A 15242-nucleotide genomic window follows, 5' to 3' on the forward strand; every position below is an offset into this window, starting at 1 on the left:
GAGCCTTGGTTGCTAGGATGCTGTCAGCTGCCTGCTCCCTAGCAAGAAAAGATGCTTGCGGCCCAGACACCAGAGAGTTGTCATTTAGTGGCAGTAGTACCACTGCCACCAAATTAATGACTTCCTGTTGCAGCTGCTCCAAGAGATTTGGACAGGCGAACATGGCCAAATCTGGCCATTTACTTCAACCGCTTTACAAACTGGAATCTCATCCGGCGCACTAATCAATATCAGTATCGTGTGTAGCTCTGGTGCTTTATGTGTTGGTCCACACAATGGCCAGGTACCGTTCCCAAAAGAGCTTATCTTCCCTCCATGAAACACCATCGATATAAAGTGGAGCAGTACACTGATGATATTAGAGAAAGTCTTACATTTAGCCAAGCTGGCTCCACCTCAGTACAGTCACATATGGAGCCCCTGTCTACTCACAATGTATAGAAAATACCATGAGGGGATTGGTTTTCTCTCAGCAGCATTGTAGATGCACATTATTGGAGGTTTCGCTACTGAGTGGAAGACAGGAAGTGATGTCAAATGCAGACAGGAAGTTCTAAGTGAGGAAATAGAGAGGAGACATTGCTGGAACTGGCAGCAGAGGAGGTAATAAGATATTAGTTTATATTTACACCCAGTAACCCCCCCCCCCCCCGTCATGTCCATCCTCTTCCTCCATAGTTAATGTGATGTCTTTTATCTCCAGCAGACATTACATATACATATAGAGGGATATAAAAATGTTACTCTGATATTGTTTTAGCTATACCACATTTATTTACTGTGACAGAAAACAGAACCCATTCCACCGTCACTTCTGTCACCAATGTAAAACAAAATGGAGAATTCAAGAATTGGAGAGCCTGACACCTCACAGCCATCACCTCAAGAATTCTAGCTTCACACCTCCTCCACTGCCATTGGCTGCACTGCCTCCACACCAACCAGTCACAGGATGGGATCTCAGTCACTGGGCAGAATCTACTCTCCATAGAGACTCTCCTCAGAACTGACCACTGAGATTGATGAGTGTGAAGGGAGTGCAGCCAATCACAGGGAGGGATCACAGCAGTGTGTAAATGTGCTTTTACTAAACAATAATGCTGTACATACAAAACTATTACAATACTAGAAATAAAGTACAAGGCTGACAGATATCTATAGCGAGATGCCTAGCAAATAAGCAGAAACTATGATCTGTATAAAGTATAAATATGCTTAAAGGTTACTTAACTTCGGTTACTGTGTGTTTGTGATCTCCTTTGACACTGCCATTGGCTGCACTGCCTTCACACCAACCAATCACAGGACGGGATCACAGTCACTGGGCAGAATCTATTCTACATAGAGACTCTCCTCAGAACTCACCACTGAGATTGATGGGTGTGAAGGGAGTGCAGCCAATCAAAAGGAGGGATCACAGTCACCGGGTGTTTATGCGTCTATCTAGCAACAGTTACTTTTCCGTAAAAGCAATGAAAACTGAGACCTCCACAGTGTGTAAATGTGCTTTTACTAAACAAAAATCATGTACATACAATACTATTACAATATTAGGAATACAGTACAAGGCTGACAGATATCTATAGCGAGATGCCTAGCAAAAAAGCAGAAACTATGGTCTGTAAAAAGTAGAAATATGCTTAAAAGTTACCTAACTTCGGTTACTGTGTGTTCGTGATCTCCTTTGACAACGAGGACTCAATTGGCAGTTGCTTTGGAAATCAGATATCTTTCTTCTTGGCTGGTTACAAACCTTCTAACTGCTATGGTGTTAATCCATGTTGAAGTCCCTCGTATTTAAGGCATGATAAGTCCTTTTATATGTCAGGTTATTTACTATAACAACCGACTAACCGACATTTCTGTAGCTTTCAGTTTGAGAGACACTCTCTTACCTGTTTACTGTAGCTATAGAGACAATAGACTGTTCAAACAGTCAACTGAATAAAATTGTATCTACATTCCCATTGTATCCAACAGCATTTGTTTGAGAAGTTCTGTGTCTGTGAAACCAGAACGCTGAATAAAAAAATCATATTTTATATCAAACGCAACACACTGGGCAGATTCTGCTCTCCACAAACACTCACCTCAGATCTCTCCACTGAGATTGTCTGCACTTCCTTCACAGGAACCAATTAGAGGTCAGGATCACAGTCACCACAAATACTCACCTCAAAGTTCACCACAGTCACACACTATTATTATTATTATTATATATTTTTATAACTCTGACATATACCACAGTGCTGTACAGAGAATACTGAGCTAGTCACATCAGGTTCTGTGCCCGTTTTTTTTTTTTTTTTTTACTATAATGCCAGCGATCACCGACTTATAGTGGGACTGCGAAATTGCGGCGGACGTTCCGACACTGGCACTTTTTGGGGACCAGTGACACTAATACAGGGATCAGTGCTAAAATTATACACTGTCACTGTACTAATGACACTGGTTGGGAAGGAGTAAAAAATCTGGGGCGATCAAAGGGTTAACTGTGCCTAGCCTGTTTTTTTTTCTACACTGTGGGAGGTGCTTTTACTATGGGAAGAGATGGAATTTATTCCTTGCTTTGCAGAGACACAAATTCCATCTCTTCCATCCTGTCAGAACAGGGATCTGCTTTGTTTACATGTACAGTTCTGGCTCTCTGCCTAACGAACGGCGGGTGCTGGAGGACATTAGGTACCCTGCACCCAATGAACGGCTTCCGCTGTGTGTAATCGCAGCAGAAGCAAGACGTCGGCGACCCCTACCTGGAAGTGTTGGATCATGTATATATATGTGATCCGGTGCACAGATGCCGCCCTGTAGCAGTAAAACTGCTATAGGATGAACCTGAAGCGGTTAATATAGTAAGATCGACAACTGTAGATGCTGCTTGAGCCATAGCAGGAAAAGTGAAACTAGGGGTATGATGATGGAACACTCAGCTTTTTAGCCAACACTCGGTACCACCAGGACTACCTTCACCCTGTCTTCGACAGCATTTGATTATATAACCATCTATAAAGGAACACTCCATCCATAACATATGACAAAGGACTGGTGAATTATCTGCTTGATCCTAAACCGAAAATAACTCAGGTGCATGTATACTACATTCTCCCTTATGGCAGTAGGAGGAGGGAGAGAAAATCTTGGTGGACTCATTTCTAAACTGCCTGATGCTGACACATCTCAGATGAAACCTGTAACCCGGAGTTTAACATGGTGATGGGGGATGAGCCAGGTTTGAGTCAGTATTTTACTGTCAGTCTCTGTGTTGGAACTGAAACACCCTCGCTTCACGCCAATATGTTAGTCTGATGGAACTATTTTGACACAAAGCTATGCATACTAAAAATCCCTCTGTGTATTACCTCAGGGAGCCATTTCTCAGGATTTTGACAATTCAGTGTAAACTGTAGGCTACGATTGAGTATCTGCTTTACAGGAGGGTGGTCAGTTAGAAAAAAACAGAACATTCATGTTTTGAGTAAAAATGGTTGGGCTGGAGGGAGGAGGGAAACAATACTCAGGTTGTTGTAAGAGGGGCCAGTTTGAATTTGTTCAGTTATTTGACAATAGAAGATAAGCACAGGAAATGGGGTAGACGATACACGGGACATAGATAGGAAGTTACCTATAATAATACTATGTTTTATGTTTTGTTTTATCTGTTCATTTGATAATGTTCTCTATGCTCAAAATGCTCACATGCCTATATTGTATGTAGGGGCAGGTGGGAGGGCGGGCCGGGATTAGCTCCCCTGGTCGTAGTCTAACCTCATCCCCATTAGGCCGAAACACCTTCCCGGTGATAACTGGAGTGTGTTTCATTGCAAGTAATTGCACATAGTTGTCTAACGACAACTATTACGTGAAGGACAGTCTATAGGATTGATTGTCCACCTTTTTGTTTCTAGAGCTCCCTCTGCTCTTATCTCTCTTTCTCTTCTCTCCTCCCATTCCTTCTAGTCCCCGTATTATATACTAAATTTCTCTATTTCATCTCTAGTCCCCCCCCTCTTCCCACCCCTTTTGTACAAAACCCTTTTATTGACGTGAGCGCGATGGATCAAATTACTATTTACACACTAAACGCCAAAGGGCTGAATGTGCCGGAGAAACGACGCATGCTCTTGAATGATCTTAAAAGATCTAAAGCAGATGTGGCGTTTATTCAGGAAACTCACTTTAAAAAGGGCGCGCCGATGTGCTTGAAAAACCGATATTTCCCTATTACATATCATGCTACCAACCCCTCAGCCAAATCGAAGGGAGTGTCCATACTACTCGCTTAGAAAGTACCCTGGACTTGCCGAGACACTAAAATTGACACAGAAGGCAGATATGTGTTTCTTAAAGGACTGATAGGTGATGTACTAGTGACGTTAGCGACAGTCTACGCTCCAAATGACAGATAGGATATTTTCATATCTCAAATATTGAACGATCTGCTGTCTTTTGCGGAAGGACAGCTGATTCTAGGCGGCGATTTTAATGTTCCTTTGGGCCCAGCGGTTGACACATCAGCTGGAACTTCCTCGCTTCGGAGGGGTGTACACAAACGCATCACTAAGACACTACATGAGGCCAGATTGATAGACGTGTGGAGACTTCTACATGCCAGGGAGAGGGATTATACATTCTTCTCACCACCACACAAATCATACTCCCGCATCGATTTTTTTCTTTTACCTCATAATCAACTAGAGGCGGTAGATGGAGTTGACATAGGTACCATCACTTGGTCTGACCACGCGCCTATTACCCTGCGATACTCCCTCTCACAAACAGTGACGACTAAAACGAGATTTTGGCGACTGAACTAAAGTTTACTGCAGGATCCCACAGTACTAGCTGACGTCACAAAAGAGCCCAAACATTATTTCCAGACGAATAACATTGAGAATTGTGACTCTGGGATACTTTGGGAAGCACATAAGTCTGTGATAAGAGGAATTCTGATTAAGCACGGCACACATATCAAAAGGGAACGGGAAAAACAGTTATTGCTCCTATTACAGAAAACTCACGATTTAGAAAAAATCCATAAACAAAACCCGACCACAACCATAGAAACAGAACTCCTTACTTTAAGTAGACAGACGGTTGATATACTACATTACCAGGCAAAAGCAGCTCTACAATCATGTAGGAAGCTCACATATGAATCGGGGAATAAATGTGGGAAAATCCTTGCGAGAGCAGTTAGACAACAGAAACTACGTGCATATATACCTCAAATCATTTCCCCATCAGGGCAGAAAAAGGCGATACCCACACAAATTGCAGATGAATTCAGAAATTTTTACTCCTCTCTATATAACCTCCCGAAGTCAGGAGTCACTGACACTGCAATAGGGGACTATCTTGCTCTAGCTAATATTCCCAAAATATCAGCAGAAGATGCAGCTGCCCTAGAAGAACCCATCACAATGGTAGAACTACAATAAGCACTCAAAAACATGAAACCAGGTAAAGCTCCGGGTCCGGATGGATTGACTCTGCAATACTACCAGACACTCCTACCGATTCTAGGCCCACATATGCTGAAACTCTTTAACAATCTTACAGAAGGGGGCCACTTGCAGAGAGACACCTTAAGCGCTCATATTTCCCTTATACCTAAGGAAGGGAAAGATCCCTCTGCCTGTGGTAGCTACAGGCCTATATCTCTTTTAAATATAGATCTCAAACTCCTCACCAAAGTCTTAGCAAATAGATTGTCCCAACATATGACAGACCTGATACATTTAGACCAGGTGGGTTTTGTCCCTACGCGTGAAGCTAGGGACAACACCACAAAAGTGCTTCATCTGATACACAGAGCTAACATGACTAAAGTGCCATGTACCTTTCTCAGCACAGATGCTGAGAAAGCATTCGACCGGGTGAGTTGGGAATTTATGACAGCAGTCCTTAAACATATCGGACTAGGTAGCCATATGCTACAGTGGATCTCTAATGTTTACTCTTTACCAACAGCTAGGGTCAAAGCTAATGGAATCTTGTCTGCTCCCTTTAACATTTCTAGGATGCCCACTATCACCCCTCCTTTTTGCCCTGGTACTCGAACCCTTTCAGAAACCCAGAAATCTCTGGGATCACTATAGGTCACAGGCAATAAAAGATCTCCGCATATGCTGATGATCTCCTATTTTCCTTAACCAACCCGATCATTTCTCTCCCAAATCTAATTAAAGAATTCCAAAAATACGGGAACATATCTAACCTAAAGATTAATTTTGACAAATCAACAGCAATGGGAATCAATATGCCGACAGAACAGCTTTCCCTTCTGAAGACCAAATTCAATTTTAAATGGTCAGATAGTCACTTCAACTATCTAGGCACTAATATACCTAGAGATTTGAAACGCACATTTGAACTGAATTTCCCTCCAATCCTAAGCAAAGTTAAAGAGCTACTTGAAGAGTGGGGCAAGGGTCTACACTCATGGTTTGGGAGATGCAATTTAATTAAAATGTGCATTCTCCCAAAATTTCTATACCTATTTCAAGCCTTACCAATAAAGATACCTGCTAACTACTTTAAACAAATACATTCTCTGTTTACAAAATTTGTGTGGTCACATTCTAAACCTAGACTATAAAGACGTTATATGACTCTGCCGAAACACTGTGGGGGTCTTTCCCTCCCTGACGCAAAACACTATTATCAAGCAGTGCACCTAGGGAGGATCATTGACTGGAATAGACATGACAAAACCAAACTATGGGTCCAAGTAGAGAACCATCAGGTCAATGTACCCTTGAAAGGGGCTATCGGGTGCTACGATCGACTACCTAGGGACATGATTTTACACCCAATCATTGGTGCCACACTGTCCGTGGGCTTAAATATACTCAAAAACACTTCATTGACTTCCAAACAATCCCCTTTATTTCCCATTTTGGGGAATCCAGCATTCGAACCAGGACTAGACTATTTAAACTATGAGACGCTCTGGAAGGCAGGTAAAGACTGTGCAACACATTATGTAGAGGACGACCACTGGACCTCAATTCAGTCCCTGACGAACGGTAATGGGGGTTTTCAATTGTCATTTTGGAAAGTGATTCGGTTACACCATTTTCTACATTCAATACCAGAACCTACGCGATTTAAACGCGACATGACACTAGAAGAATACTGTAGAGGGGAAGGCACACTGTCTCAGGTGCTCTCCAAGACATACTCCCTACTCAACACACCAACGGAACAACCGGAATTGCTGTTTTTACGAAAATGGGAACAGGATCTACAATGTAATTTTACAGCAGCACAAACACAAAACATACTTCAACTCACACTGAAATCATCCATATGTACAAAAATTAAGGAGACAAATTACAAAATTCTGACTAGATGGTACTACACACCTCAATTACTACACAAATTTTTCCCTAACACTCCTGATAGATGTTGGAGGTGCGGTTCTGATAAAGGGACACTCCTGCATATTTTTTGGACCTGCCCACTATTACAGAATTTTTGGATAGCGGTTGAGACAATCGTTAAAAAATTTACGACTCACATAACGCAGAGAGATCCCGCAATTTTTCTGCTACACGCCACCTCAGCCCCAATTAAATCATATAAGAAGTCAGTGGTTAGACATCTGCTTAATGCAGCGAAGTCCTGCATTCCAGCCATGTGGAAACAGAGTGCGCCCCCCACGGTGGGGATGTGGCTGCGCAGAGTTGAGGAAATTAAAAAGATGGAAGACCTGATACTGACTTCCCAACACAAACAAGACAAACACTCAAAAAATTGGTTATCTTGGAACATATACATTTTCTCAGATGAAGGACAAACTTTATTAAATTCTTGAGAGTCCCTTGAATGGGTCGCGGCTGCAGGACAGGATCCTGGCCTGATCCATCGCGCTCGCGTCAACTTGTACCCCCCCCCCTCTTACCCCTTCTACTCTGTCTATATGTTTTATATATATATATTTCTTTTTTCTTTGCAATCAGTGGTCTAATACTCAAGTAATAGACGACTTTCCATTCACACCAGTTATGTTAGAATTATGCAGAGGTAAACAACTATTTGGAAGATGTTATTCATGTTGTATAGTAATACTGCACGGTTGTTGATGTATCTACAGGTTGCAAAGACGGGCTCACGAATTTAATGAGGATAAGTGATGTCATAGGCTAGCTTCTCTGCAGATAGAATGGAACATTTTAATGGAAAGGATATATGAGTTATGCATGTCAGATTGTTGAAAAAGACCACTGTTGTATTATATTTATTATGATATGTCTTTCCTTTTTATTTTTATTGTTTCTTTTTGTCAAAAATTTTCAATAAAATCATATTTGAAAAAAAAAATATATATAGTAAGATCACCATACTGGTCACATTGGAGTGGGTTAAAATGTTGTCAAGGACGAATTCTATCACCAATTTGCTGGAAGCATATACTTTATAGACTGAATATTTTACATTTTGGACTTTTATTGTGCACTTTATTTGGATATTGGACAGAATATATTCATTTATATTTGTTAATTCTATATGTTTATTTAGGTACTTTGTGCACACCATTATACAGGTGTGGCAGCGCTACACTATAAGGGTTGCCACCTGTCCGGGATTTGAATCATGTGCTCGGCGGACTGAACCCGGACACATTATTCAGAGCAGGCTGTGGCTCTAGATTATCAACATATGTTCACTTTATGATTTGTGGAAACACAAATAGGTGTATTAGCAGAAGCTTACCTCCTTTTTAACCCTAATGCCGTGTACACATGACCGGACTTTTCGACCGAACTGGTCCAACGGAACAAATCCGTCGGACAATTCGATCGTGTGTGGGCTTCATCGGACCTTTTCTGTCAAAAAATCTGTCGGACTTTAGAAATAGAACATGTTTCAAATATTTCCAACGGACACGAGTCCAATCGAAAAAATACGTTCTTCTGTATGCTAGTCCGATAAACAAAAAAGGACGCAAGGGCAGCTATTGGCTACTGGATATGAACTTCCCTATTCTAGTCCGGTCGTACGTCATCACATTCGAAACGATCGGACTTTGGTGTGATCGTGTGTAGGCAAGTCCGTTTCGTTGGAACTCCGTCGAAAAGTCCTTCGGAGTTCAGTCCGACAAAAAGTCTGGTCGTGTGTACACGGCATAAGTCTGACTTATCAGGCTTCATATCTATAAAGGTGAATTTAGTTTGTTTTACACTTCACACATCAATGAGTATATATTTAATTTGTTTTCAGTTTTTTGGTTGTTAATTACATTCTTTAAAGTAGCGCAGGTGTTATATACTGGAAGTAGCCATCAGAAGATGGGTCCACTGTAATCATAAAATTATGGACATGGTCAGCAACTATTTAAACAATGCTCAATTGGTACTAAGGGGCCCAAAGTGTGCCAGGAAAATATCCCCCACACCATTACACCACCACCAGCAGCCTGAACCGTTGATATAAGGCAGGGTGGATCCATGCTTTCATTTTGTTTGTGCCAAATTCTGACCCTACCATCTGAATTGCAGCTGAAATCGAGTCTCATCAGACCAGGCAACATTTTTCCAATCTTCTATTGTCCAATTTTGGTGAGCCTGTGTGAATTGTAGCCTCAGTTTCCTGTTCTTAGCTGACAGGAGTCGCACCCGGTGTGGTCTTCTGCTGTTGTAGCCCATCTGCTTCAAGCTTCAATGTGTTGTGCGTTCAGAGATGGTATTCTGCATACTTTGGTTGTGTAGCGAGTGGTTATTTGAGTTACTGTTGCCTTTCTATCATCTCAAACCAGTCTGCCCATTCTCCTCTAAAATCAAAAAGGCATTTTCCTCCACACAACTGCCGCTCACTGGATATTTTATCTTTTTTGGACCATTCTCTGTAATTCTTTGAGATGGTTGTGCCTGAAAATCCCAGTAGATCCCAGTAGATCAGCAGTTTTTGAAATAGTCAGACCAGCCTGTCTGGCACCAACAACCATGCCACGTTCAAAGTCACTTAAATCCCCTTTCTTCCCCATTCTGATGTTCGCCTTGAACTTTAGCAAGTAGTCTTCACCACATCTAGATGCCTAAATGCACTGAGTTGCTGCTATGTCATTGGTTGATTAGCAATTTGTGTTACCAAGCAATCGAACAGGTGCACCTAATAAAGTGGCCGGTGAGTGTATATTACTTTTATTCAAGTAAGGGCACCCAAGGGAGAAGACCTACGGCCTAAAGTGGGAGCATTTAGGTTACAGGACACCGAATACTGGGTGTGGTATAATAGACTTTGAGCCTACTTGTGTTTACACAACACGTGTATGCCGTATTCCTTATACTCACAAAATTACAGTGGAATAAATAAGAGTTTTACAGACACATAAACACACAATGCAAGGGAGTAAAAAAAAATCCATCATGAATGCTGCTGCCAGACTCATCCACCTTACCAACCATTCAATGTCTGCTACTCCTCTCTACCAATCCCTCCATCGGCTTCCACTCACCCAACAAATTAAATTAAAAATATTAACAACTTACAAAGTCATCCACAACTCTGCCCCCAGCTACATCACAAAGCTAGTCTCAAAATACAAACCTACTCGTTCTCTTCATTCTTCCTAAGACCTCCTGCTCTCTAGCTCCCTCATCACCTCCTCCCATGCTCTTCACCAGGACTTTTCCTGAGCCTCTCCTTTCCTATGTAACTCCCTACCTCAATCTGTCTGACTATCCCCTACTCTGTTTGCTTTTAGGCCCCTTTCACACTTATACGACTTGTCCCACGATTTTGTACTGCAAAATCGTATGACAAGTCATTCTCCATGATTTTCAATGACTACCATTCATATTGGCACGACTTTAAGTGGTGCCGACTTCAAAGTAGTCCCTGCACTACTTTGGTCCAACTTCTATGCGAGTTGTACTCCATAGACCTCAATGTTAAACCCTCAAGTAGCATGCAAATCGTACCTGAATAATATAGATTTCACGATTTCAGCACTACTTTGTAAGCACAAGCTGAGAATGGTTAATGCCAAAGTTGTAGCAAAGTCGTACAAAGTAATACTGCTCCCAAATCAACACGGCAAAATCACGGTAAAATCGCAGCAAAATAGCAGCCATGAAATCGCAGTAAAATCATGCGACTTTGGAGTCGTATAAGTGTGAAAGGGGCCTTAGACGATCCCTGAAAACCCTCCTCTTCAGAGAAGCTTTTTCTACCCCACCTAACAACTGTACTTTTATTTTCTCCATCAGCCCATCCCCCACAGTTATTACCTTTTGTATCACTTGACCCTCCCTCTTAGATTGTAAGCTCTAACGAGCAGGGCCATCTGATTCCTCCTGTATTGAATTGTATTGTTAATGTACTGCCTGACCTCATGTTGTACAGCACTGTGCAAACTGTTGGCGCTATATAAATCCTGTATAATAATTTTACAGAAAAACACGGCAAGTAAGGAATTAACATACTTAACTTTTCTGCGCTTTTACCTGCAATTTTTAAGGATGGTTGTAGGATCTGGTGGTTCTTATTTTTTTAAACCATTGCAGTGTTATCTTATAATAATCACATAATGAAAATAGACGGGACTCCCCCCCTTTCATTAAAATACTGTCAAGATGGAGAACTTTTCTAATTATATCCAGTGGAATAAAAAGACGATTCACGGTAGAATGTAGAGAAAGAAAAGCATAACCATACAGACACATGAAGTCAGAAACAGGAAGTGCTACCGCAAATAAGGAGGAAGTGATGTCAGTTGCAGGAAGGAAGTGACATTTAGACAGAAAGTGAGGTAACATGAAAACAGGAAGTGATGTCAGGTTTTAAAAAGGAAGTTCCAGGTGAAAGGTGAGTTGGGAGGAAGAAGAGCGGAGACATTGTTGGAACTGGCAGCAGAGGAGGTATAAAGATATTATTTTCGCTTCTCGGCCTTTTGGCTAAGATCAAGTGTAGTATCTGTTCTTATCAGTTTCCAGAGGAGGCGCTGTGCTACTCTCAAAAGGGGAGAGCCAGCAAATCCAATAGTGTTATAGTGCCTGGAAAGGCGGTTTCAGCAGGGACTATGCCAAGCTGCCCGACAGATACTGGGGGCTGGCCGATGGTTGAGTCTGAGCCGTCCGGAAGGGTGCTTCTGGTGAGGATGGGTGCTGCATCTGGGTCTGACCAGAGGGTCGGGTCCCTGGCCTTCTGGCCTAGATTGTGGTAGCTCTAGCTACGGACAGTTTTTCGGGAGAGATCACTTACTCCTCCTTTGGGAGGGGGGGAGTGGTTAGTATTTCCCGAATGTAATTAGGAAGGAGTGATGGGAGCGACGGTGGAGCCTGAGGGTAAAGGGCTCTCACCAAGCTCCCTGAAATTCATGCCTTTCTGCCGGGAGTGGGGGCTGCTGTGGTCTGGGTCGCTGGTCAGGTTTGGTCCTGAAAGCCTATGGAGTATGTGCTCCTGAAGTGGCAGTCCAGGGGTGCTAAAAAATCACTGTGAGTAAGGGTCACTTTGATTTGAGGCACCACGGTCACTGCACCATATGACACGCTTTTTAGCACCTGTCTCTTGGGCCAGGCCTCTTGGCTAGGACCAGAGGAATTTTTTTATTCCTGGCCGGAGGGCATGGTCATTGTTTCACACAATGGCTACCTTTTCACTCTCCTCTCCACTTATTCCTTCCCCACTTTATTTTATTTATTGCCTATGTTTGTCACTTTTTGTATTTTTGTGTTGTACATGGTTTGTTGCACTGCGTGATGAGTAGGGTTGCAGGTCCTCGAGTCTGCCCTGGACATGGTCTTTTGGCTTGGCTCGTTCTCTCATGGGGTCTCCCTTCGGGGGAGTCCCACCTAGTACTTGGGTGGGTCTGTTTCGGCAGGCCTACCAGAGAACGGGGTCCGTCTGGTTTCGGCCAGATGGACCAAGTGTAAGTACCCTTGTCCTTGTCTGGAGCCTAACACCCCGGGGGATTCAGGGCAAGGCCCTCTGATTTTAGAGGGCTTTTGTACCCGTTGCACTTTTTTGTGTTTCTTTCTTTATGTGTGTGCACATTTTTTTGCCACCGGGTGAAGTTTTTGGGTGTGTTTTCACGCCATAGGGTTTAAAAGAAATAAAATTAAAGATATTATTTTGTATATACACCCAGAATAAAAGTGCATTTATTATTTAGCTTGCAAAGTTTTGCACCCACGATCAGCAGATTGCAGGTGCAATTTCAGGCTCCTGCAGATACTTACTGCTGCTTTCTGCCTGTACCGCCATATGGGCATTCTTTAAAAAGAGCTTAAGTGTCAATGAACTAAGAGGGTGCTCGTCAGCACCCTTACAACTTATTCAGAACTACAAGCCATCTGCCATAGTGGAAGACGGGGCTTGTAGTTTTCTCATTCACAGATTGTTGTGAATGAATAACATGGCTGTGGGAGCTGTTACCTGCACAGTCGTGCCAATTTCGAAATGAGACAGTGGGTGCGGAGTGAGGACCCTCCACTCGCTTTAACAGAAAAGGGAAGCTTTAAGCATGCTACATATTACACCCTAAACACGGGTTTAACATGTAACATGCTCCAAAGGTGTACTTAGTCTTTAAGATGAATCTTTACTTGTCTGTGAGTTATAATGATTAGCGAGGCCACGATCATTTCTGTCTACAGAGATCAGAGTCTCGTATGGATCACATGATGTCATCAATGAGGTTGGAAGAGTACCCGAGTCACATGACTGAGAGGATATTGAACCTCACCCTGGAGATCATCTACCTGCTGACTGGAGAGGTGAGGAGGATTCTGGGAGGTCACATGACATCACTCTTATCTCTATTAATAATTCACAGACCTGACCAGAGAGGTGAGGAGGATTCTGGGAGGTCACATGACATTAATGTTGCTCTTACAATGCAATGCAGAGTTTTCCTCCTGAGAAGTCTGGTGACCATCTAACCATCACAGTGCCTTCATCGCATTTTCTGAAACTCAAGAAAAACAATAACAAGAAGATTCTAGAAGTCACCAACAAGATCATTGTTCTACTGACAGGAGAGGTAAGTGGTGCCGGGAATTCTGGGACATTATCCAGTAACAGACAAGGGATGTGTCTGGATGGTGACTGTATCCTTGTGTATGTCAGGTTCCTATAAGGTGTCAGGATGTCACTGTCTATTTCTCCATGGAGGAGTGGGAGTATTTAGAAGGACACAAGGATCTCTACAAGGACGTCATGATGGAGAATCAGCCGCCCCTCACATCACCAGGTAAGAGAAGACTTTATTGTAAAGGAGAGAGCAGTACAGAGGGTCCACCTAGATCCCCCATCATCTGATAAACACATAGAAACAATGTATTCAGTCAGTGTGTGTGTTTCCTACAGATGGATCCAGTAATGAGAACCCACCAGAGAGATGTCCCCATCCTCTGTCTTCCAAGGATTCCACACAGGAAGGTCACACCATCCCTCACCATCATCAGGTAGGTGGACTCTGTGTATAGAACACAGAAGTGATTCTGAACTTTGTGATATGACATTTTTCTATGTATTCTCTTGTTTTACAATTTACTTCTACATCTAAAATGTTGCCTCTACTCCCCCCTCCCATTTCCACTTCCCCCTTGGAACATCTTTCACTTTTATTGTTTTTTAAATATCAATATTCACACTTTTCAGTGGGGTTTTTGGGCCTAGTCATGTGACATCACGGGTCCTTTTTTTTTTTCTTGTGTTCCTCCTAATGACATGGTTCTGCTCTTAGATCCTGTGAGTCCAGGGTGGCATGATGACGAGCCTTCAGGGGTTGTGTCATTGCTCCTCTGGGCTCACAGGAAATCTGATTTTTTTTCACAGGAGACCTGATTTTTCGATGCTGTAGGTCAGTGAAACCTACTGGTCTTAAGGAAGGATTAATGAATGCAGAGCTGCATATTCATTTGTCTCTTTTATCTGTCTTGAATTCAGCTTTAATAGATGTTTTCCATTATTTTGGGATTTAGGGTGAAGAACAGATTAATATAAAAGTTGAGGTTAAAGAGGAAGAAGTGGAGACGTATGTGGGGGGTGATCAGCTGTCCATGGAGGAGGTTGGGATGATTATAAAGAGTGAACAGGATGAAATTTCTCCACCTATCAACACAGGTAAGTGACGCTATGGAAGAAATAATTTACAGTTTCATTAGACTTTTAAATGTAGCATACGTGGTTTAGGCAAAACCTTGAGATAATTAGCAGATCTTTGCATCCTTTGATAAGATGAAACTGAATTATAAATGGTAGACCAGCAAAGTTGGGACAACCTACCTATT

General features: G+C 42.4%; 2 pseudogenes; both read left to right on the forward strand.

Annotated features, from left to right (window-relative positions):
• The window catches only part of LOC141106760 (uncharacterized), a 66391-nt pseudogene that overhangs the window by 36084 nt on the left and 15065 nt on the right, over window positions 1–15242 (forward strand).
• On the forward strand, window positions 11884–11989 carry LOC141106925 (U2 spliceosomal RNA; annotated as a pseudogene).

The sequence above is a fragment of the Aquarana catesbeiana genome, linkage group LG08 (genome assembly GCF_042186555.1).
Source record: "Aquarana catesbeiana isolate 2022-GZ linkage group LG08, ASM4218655v1, whole genome shotgun sequence".
Taxonomy (NCBI): Eukaryota; Metazoa; Chordata; class Amphibia; order Anura; family Ranidae; genus Aquarana; species Aquarana catesbeiana.